Raw genomic sequence first — 9,098 nt, 5'->3', positions numbered from 1 at the left:
GACATTATCTATTATAATTATATAATATTATAAATAATATATAATAATTTCCTCTAAACCCCAAGTTTTACACATGATTGGAGCAAAGCAAAGTCTCACTTTACTACATTCACCTTATTTGCCCCCTGATGTGAGAATGCTCTCATGCTGTGAAAAGCAGGCACGGAAATGTATCTCCTCAGCTGAAGATGGAGAGGCAATCAATAGAGTCCATCTGTTTGGCGAGCCACCAGTTTGATGTGCTCACAGTTGTAAAGTGCAGTTGGCAGCGATTGGGACTTCAGGCACATGTTTTCTCCAGTTATATAATATATTCCGTCCCCTCTTTGCCCCATGGCAGTGATCAAATGAAGGTTCTGTGCATTTTGGAGAATGGGCTGAACTCAGTTAGGTAATGAAAGCAATCTTGGTGGAGGCACTTGGAGTATTCTCATTGATGCTATAAATCTTAGAAATAAGGATCTTTTATCATAACTAGAACCACGATTCCTGATAAAGGACATGGTAAGCTTATTAGTCACACACAGCACGTTGGGCTGTGATCCTTTAGAATTCTCTCATGCAAAGCAGAGTTAGGTTGGATAGGTGACCTCCAAGGAATTTGCATGCATGCAGGAGGTGGAGATAGTGATTGAGACATTGACTCGGAGGAGAGAATGCCACCTACTCAATGTGGTGCTAGGAGTCATTGTGCTGCCGGAGGTGCCATCTTTCAAGTGAAAATAAAACTCAGATCTTGACCATTTGTGGTCATTAGCAATTCCATGATAATTTTATTAATATCAGGGATGTTAACCTAAGTGTCCTACACACAGAATAGCTTGGGTAAATACAATTTACCTACATAAATTCCCTTTTGTGTTTCAACTGGGTACAGTATTCCTTTCTTCCTTTTTTCAAGAAGTTGGGTAATATTGCTGAATGTTGTAAAAAAAACTTCTGTATTCCATCTAGAAATGGTTGCATTTAGTCGTACAGAATGTGAAAAGATTTCTAACTATCCATTGCCTGTCTCATTGGGATATTGTGAGGATATTATTAATTAATGTTTCTGAAACTGTTTTGAGATCCTTGGAGGACAGACACTGCAGATATTAGTTGTACAGCTTGTACGTTTTATTGTATTTCTCTAGACCTGGTAGGAAAAAAATCATTGACAATTTGAAAATTTTTGACCATATCTACATTTTAAAACAGTCGGGCTTGTTGAAATTCAAACTTACCATAAATTTTCATTAAAATTTCAACCAAAAAAAGGGGGCCATAAAAGGTTTGATTTTTCCCCTGTTTTTTGACCAGTTCTAATAAACAGAAATATACTAAATCAGAATGTAACTAGAACATCATACTGAACTGTTTGACATTAGGTTGGTGACTACGTATGACTATTGAGACCTCTGACTACTAATTTACAGACATATACCTTTTCTAATGTTAACCTTCCCCTCCCAACCCTGCCCACCTTAATATGTTTGTTCATATGTTCTGTAAATCCTAAACTGTGACCTTTCTGGGGCATGGACACATAAGAATGTGTTTATAAACTTCCAGAGCCACCTCTCCCACGATGTGTAGGAAAATGGCTACTTTTATATCTGCTCTTGAGGCTTTCATATAGATGTGAAAGTGTTATTCCCATATCTTCCCATTCTTATCAAGATTACCAAGGTAAAATATGGAGATGGCTTGCAACCTTTTATGTTCAGTTTGGTGTTTTTGAGGGGGGAATGGGTAAAACTATTTTCTAGTTTACACTGCTTTACTTTTGGTTTCACTTTTGTGTACTCACTGTATTCTAATATTCTGTACCTTCCGTTTGGTTCCTGCTGGTCTGGGGATTGCTGTTTCTTGTCTGTGTGCCCCATTTACTGATGCAATGTGTGAGTTTTGTGATTCACAGAAGCAGCCACTTCTTTCTTTTATGCGGAATGTGGCCACTTCTGACACCATGTCATGCTTTCTAGCATGGTCAAGCAGCCAAGAGTATCTTCTTGTGAATATGCTGCAGCCTCTGTACTCCAAGAACTGAGAGTGGAACCAGGGATATAATGTTTAAACCAGAACTCTCTATTAAATACATAACCAGATGGCACTCTGAGCAAGCAGATCCACAATGTGCCTGCATCTATCATGTCAGAGACCCCTCATAATGGGAAGCTCTCTGGTGATTACACATGACTAATTTTAAGGAGATGGTACTGCAGTACACTACACTCCTCTTACAATATTTGTATCTGCTTTCTCTCCCCTGTACAAGTACTCTCTGGATTCCTTATCTTGAGAAAATCAAATCCTTCTCTAGACTCCACCTGCCAGTCCATCTACTGTCCTAAATTTCTTCCTCTCTGTCTCCAGAATCCTTTCATTTGCTGTCTGTCCCTGCCAGCTTGACTGAGGCCTGATCTGCATGCACAGTTGTATGGATAAAAAGTGTAATTTTTTAAATAGCAATTAACTTAAAATTGTTGCAACTTTGTATGTGAATTCTTTCATATTGGTTTAAATATGATTTATATGGGTTTTGCTTGTGCCGGTCCACACACAAAAATTTAACCGGTTTAATTAAACAGATTTAAATTAAACTGCTGCTGCTGTATATAGCCAAACTGTTACTCACTACTAAATTTCCCCTTGATCACCTCCAACCTGGCTTCTTTCACATCATCATATTCCAGTCAGTGGCATATTATCTATATGCAGTCATGCATTGTGTGCCCTGCATACCTGACTGGCTGCGCATTGTTTAACTGGCAGCCCGCGGGCTGAGTCCAGCCTGTGGGATGATTCCATCTGGCCCCCAAGGAGGAGTGGCACACTGTGACTTCACACGCGCTGTATGTAGGCCTACCATCCCTCCAAGATTGTCCTGGAGTCTCCAGGAATTATAGATTAAACCTTAATGAAAGATTATGTCATGTGATGAAACCTCCAGGTATACGTCCAACCAAAACTGGCAACCCTAACTGTATCTGCAAGGTCACACTGCATGGAGGATGCCATTTTAGACTGCCTAAGGCATGTGAGTTGTGGTGTGCCTTACTAAAACTGTCATGGCACACCACTGATTCCAGTTCTTTATCTTCTTATTGAAGGCACTGCTCCTCCTCCCCCCACCCCCAACCATTTACATCTCTGCCATCATTTCCTCCTACACTCATCCCAATCCTCTCTTTATTTTCCCCATGCACACTTTCATGCCTCCTTTCAGCATCACACTTGTTGTCCATCATGTTACCTGCTCCTCCTTCTAACCACTCTTTCAAACCCACATGAAGCATTGGTATCCTCCACAATGATGTTTCCGCACTCATTCCTACCTGAAGCCTGCAAGCTGCTCAGGGCCACTGCCACCAAAAGTCACTTATTGCAGGAAGCTGCTCCTCCTTGTAAAAGCTGGTTCAGTATTCAAGCAAAAAGAGAGAGCCAAGATAATGCAACATTCAGATTTTATTCCTTTCTCCACATATGCTGTCCTCTCTCATCAAGCACTTCCTGAAAATAGAGTTATCTAAGTTCCTAGATATTATTCTATACATAAGCTTACTGTCATACTATAAAGCCCCTTTTGGGAAGCTATGTGTCATAACATCCCTTTTGCCATTTTTGAGATAGTCTAATTAAACACAAATACTGTCATGTTCCTGTATCTGACATGGACTGGCTACAGCGATTCCTTCTTAGCGAGACATATAGCAAATGTGTTCATCGTAAAATCCGTTAATGCTCTGCCAGGTATGGCTGATGTTAGTTTTAAATAAGGTAATTTACACACAGTGTCACCTAGTGGCTGAACAGTATAGTACAGTTTAGCATTCCATTACATCTCCCCCTTTAAGTTCTACATTCCTACCATTTATAATATTTGCTCTATCACATTGTCTTTGAAGTTCAGTACATATCAGTCTGTTAAGTCTCTCTGAATTGTACTGGTTTCTAATTATGCAATGAACACATAAAAACTTAGTCATCTGGCTGTCCATTAGCTGCAACAACTTGCTGCGGTTGGTCTAGAGTCCTTGAATAGTCATTGTTTTGTTCTTCATCCACCATCTGGAAACTTATGGTGATCAGCGGAGGTCCTGGATGACTGGAAAAAGGCAAATAAAGTGCCCATCTTTAAAAAAGGCAAGAAGGAGAATCTGGGGAACTACACACCGGTCAGCCTCACTTCAGTCCCCCAAAAAATCATGGAGCAGGTCCTCAAGGAATCCATTTTGAAGCACTTGGAGGAGAGGAAGGTGATCAGGAACAGTCAACATGGATTCACCAAGGGCAAGTCATGCCTGACCAACCTGATTGCCTTCTCTGATGAGATAACTGGCTCTGTGGATATGGGGAAAGTGGTGGATGTGATATATCTTGACTTTAGCAAAGTCTTTGATACGGTCTCCTACAGTATTCTTGCCAGCAAGTTAAAAAGGATGGATTGGATGAATGGACTATAAGGTGGATAGAAAGTTGGCTAGATCATCGGGCTCCACAAGTAGCGATCAACAGCTTGGTCTAGTTGGGAGCCAGTATCAAGCGGAGTGCTCTAGGGGTCGGTCCTGAGGCCAGTTTTGTTCAACCTCTTCATTAATGATCTGGATGATGGGATGGATTGCGCCCTCAGCAAGTTAGCGGGTGACACTAAGCTGGGCGGAGAGGTAGAGACACTGGAGAGTAGGGATAGGGTCCAGAGTGGCCTAGATAAATTAGAGGATTGGGCCAAAAGAAATCTGATGAGGTTCAACAAGGACAAGTGCAGTCCTACACTTAGGACGGAAGAATCCCATGCACTGCTACAGGCTGGGGACTGACTGGCTAAGCAGCAGTTTTGCAGAAAAGGACCTGGGGATTACAGTGGACGAGAAGCTGGATATGAGTCAACAGTGTGCCCTTGTTGCCAAGAAGGCTAATGACATATTGGGCTGCATTAGTAGAAGCATTGCCAGCAGATTGAGGGAAGTGATTATTCTCCTCTATTCGGCACTGGTGAGGCCACATCTGGAGTATTCCACCCAGTTTTGGGGCCCCCACTACAGAAAGGTTGTGGACAAATTGGAGAGAGTCAAGCAGAGGGCAATGAAAATGATTAGGGGGCTGGGACATGACTTAATGAGGAGAGGCTGAGGGAACTGGGCTTATTTAGTCTGCAGAATAGAAGAGTGAGGGGGAATTTGATAGCAGCCTTCAACTACCTGAAGGGAGGTTCCAAAGAGGATGGAGCTAGGCTGTTCTCAGTGGTGGCAGATGACAGAACACGGAGCAATAGTCTCAAGTTGCAGTATGGGAGGTCTAGGTTGGATATTAGGAAAAACTATTTCACTATGAGGGTGATGAAGCACTGGACTGGGTTACCTATGGAGGTGGTGGAATCTCCATCCTTAGAGGTACTTAAGGCCTGGCTTCACAAAGCCCTGGCTGGGATGATTTAGTGGGGTTGGTCCTGCTTTGAGCAGGGGGTTGGACTAGATGACCTCCTCAGGTCTCTTCCAACCCTAATCTTCTATGATTCTGTGATCTGTAGAGTTTTCTCTGTTGATTGTTCTTTCTGAGGAACAAATTGTACACGTTGACTGTTTCTGTTGAACTCTCAATTGTCAGTCTCAATCACATATGATCTGGGTGCTGAATTCCTTTTTCTTTATGGCAGCTGGAGTTGTCCATCATTTTTCTCCTTCCAAATTCATACGAATACAGCCATCAGGTTCCAGACCCAAGAGTTCTTTAACTGAGTGACATCTGTTGTAAAAGTGTTCATAAGCTGTTTTAGCCTTTTTATCCCATTTGGCTACTTTCTTCATTTCTATCCACTTCAGAGAGAGATTCTTTTCCATAGTTGAAACAATAGTTCTGAGTTGTCTTCCCAGTTGTGCTGGGCTGTAGCTATATCCAGTAGCTGCTATTGGTGTTGATCTGCAACTCAAAAGAGCAAAGAATGGATTTTCTTGGCTATCTGTACAGCTCTCTTAGCCTTTCCATTCACTTGTGAGTAATGTGAGCTCTTAGGAATATGATCAAAATCATATTTAGTTCAGAATTACTTAAATTCTGCTGGTGTGAATTGTGGCCTGTAGTTTGTCTCTAGTTGTTTTGGAATACCAAAGTGACCAAAAGTGCACTTCAGTTTCTCAATAACGTGACATGTTATGTCTTTAAAGTACATTGGTTCAGTATACCTGGAAAAATAATCCACAATGACCAGGAAATGATGTCCTCTGAATTTGTATAAATCTGCAGCTAGTCTCTTTCCAAGTTCTCTCTGGTAGAGGTATTGTTATTAAAGGTTCTTTGTGTTGTGTTGGGCTATTAGTTCTGCAATGTTCACATGTGGATACTGTTCTTTATGGCTTTGCTGATGCCCAGCCACCACGCCGAGCATTTGGCCTGTTCACAGCATTTAGTTAATCCTTGATGTCCTTCATGAATATAGTTTAGGATTTCTCCTTTTATTTTGTTTGGAATTAAGATGCAACTGCCTTTAATCATGAGTCCATTTCACTTGTTTAATTGTCCATGCACTGCAAAGTAATTTCTTGTCACTTCCTTAGTGTCCTTTAGATACTTGGGCCAGCCAGCCCTAATGTAATTTAGAACCTCTTGAAGTTGCATATCTGTTAAGCTTGCTTTTTGTAGCTGGTGTAGTCTCTTTTTTTCCCCCTGACATTGGTCTGTCTGCATCCAAATATACCTTTACAACACCTTCAAGCTTATGAGTAGTTGAGTGTGATACTGGGTTCTGTGACAGAGAGTATTTCCAGATCTTTCCCAGGACTGTATTTAGGGCTTGTCTACACTTACCAGAGGATTGATGCTGCGGCGATCAATGCTGCAGCAGTTGATTTAGCGGGTCTAGTGAAGACCCGCTAAATCGACCAACGATCTCTCTCCTGTCAATTCCTGTACTCCACCTGATCGAGAAGAATAAGGGGAGTTGACGGGAGAGCGTCTCCCATCGAGGGCGTGTAGTGTGGACCCCACGGTAAGTAGATCTAAGCTATGTTGATTTGAGTTACGTTATTCATGTAACTCAAATTGCATAGCTTAGATCAACTTTTCCCTTTAGTGTAGACAAGCTTTACGCAATTGGATTAAATCACATTAATCTTATCAATAGACGTTGGCATCTCAGCAATGCTTGATCCAGGTCTTTTCCACTGATAAGAGTTACAAGTGGTTTATGGTCTGTTATCAGTGTAAATGAATCCAGTCCACACAGATATCTGTAAAAGTTCTTGCATGCCTATAGGCTTGCCAGGCACTCCTTTTCAACTGATGTGTATCGTTTTTCTCCTTCTGTGAGTGTGCAAGAGCAAAATACAACTGGCTTCTGCTCAGATCCATGATGTTGGAACAATATACCACCTAGGCAATAGCTGCTTGCATCTGCACTGAACCGTGTGGGGTTGCTCACATCATAGTACCTGAGAACTGGAGCTGTTGAGATCATTTCTTTTGCCTTTTTGAAGGCAATTTCTTGATTTGACCCTTATAGCCAAGATGTATTGGACCTTAACAATTCATTCAGTAGTTTTGTAGAAAAGTCTTGTAGGTATTGACTAAGTTAATTTACCATCCCCAGTAAGTGTCTCAGTTCTGATACATAAGCTTATGCATTCAATCCTCTAAGTATTTTTAGTTTTCTCCAGGCTAGGACTGATTCCATCTTTGTCTATTGCCTGTTCCAAAAATTCAGTTTGGAGTAGACAGAAAATGCGTTTTTCCTTATTCTGTCAGTCCAGACTGACTGATTAGGCTAAGGGCTTCATTGAGGTTTTGTTCTGTTCTTCTGTTGAAGATCCATATATCATAATATCGTCCAGGAAAATTACAACTCCATTTGTGTTTGTTAACAATTCTTCCATCTTTCTTTGGAAAACTTCAAGGTCACTGGTAATCCCAAAAGGTAATCTTTGAAAGCAAAATCTCCCAAAGGGTGTGATAAGTGTAGTCAGTTTAGCACTTTCTTTGGCTAAAAGAATTTGTCAGAATCTGCTTGAGGCTTCCAGCATGGAGAATAATGTATCTTCTTTCACTTTGGGGAGGCTGTCATTCATTGTTGGGAGGATAGATTTTTCTCTCACAACTGCTTCACTAAGTCTTTTAAGATCCACACAGATTCATATTTTACCATTTTTCTTTATAGCAGATACCACTGGGGCACACCCTGCTGTTGGCTCAGAGATTTCTTGAGTATGCCAAGCCATTCCATTTTCTTTGACTCAGTGTCCACTTTATGAAGTAAGGGGATAGGAATCCTGTGAGGTATATTTACACTATCTGGTGTAGATTGTCTTTTAAGGTTATTTGTACAGGATCTCCTTTCAAAAATCCAGTATCACCACATACTGCATTTCAGGATGGGTTAGTTGGTCACCAGCTCCTTGCAGTGTGTGATGGCTGTAATTTACGTTGTTCTAGAGGTATTCTGATCATGCTGTTATCTAATTTTAATTTGGCTTTGCTTGGTTGCAATTTCATTTTCTTCTCTTGAATAATGCCAAGGAATTCTTTGTAGCCTAGCACATTTAGTGAAGCCCCACTGTCCATCTGACAATTAATTTCATGTTTGTTTATATGCTGCTGTCTTGTGTTTGCAGCTAGTGCTAGTCTGAAATTTACAAATGATTTCTTTTTGCTATTTCACTTCATTAATGTTATATAAGTGAAGAATCTCATCCTCTCAGTCACTGTTCGCTTCCTCACCATAGTTCCCTTTTTTCTTATCTGCCAACTTTAACATAAGAATTTCTCTTGCCACAATTATTGCATATGACCTATATTGCAGGGCCTTTTCCATTATGTTTTTTCTCCACAGTACCAACATGTCTTCTTTGCAGTTTGTTTAGCTCCTCTGCTTTGTGTTTGTGCATTTGCTTTTGCACAAATTTTGTGTATTTCCCCTTATAGTTTCATGTTTTCCTTGTGTTATTTAGTGAATTATCTCTGAGTCTGCTCCGCTTATGCTCTGTGTTTGGATGTGAGCTTGTTCACTAGTTTTGTGCATGTCTATAGCTCTTGGTGGGCATTCTGATTTGAACTCCTTCGTCTTTTATTCCTATTACTGATCTATTTCAAATAAGTTCATCGTTTAAGATCAAATCACAAGTCAGCCA

The sequence above is a fragment of the Chelonia mydas genome, chromosome 1 (assembly GCF_015237465.2).
Source record: "Chelonia mydas isolate rCheMyd1 chromosome 1, rCheMyd1.pri.v2, whole genome shotgun sequence".
Lineage (NCBI taxonomy): Eukaryota > Metazoa > Chordata > Testudines > Cheloniidae > Chelonia > Chelonia mydas.
Note: the sequence above shows the minus strand (reverse complement) of the source record.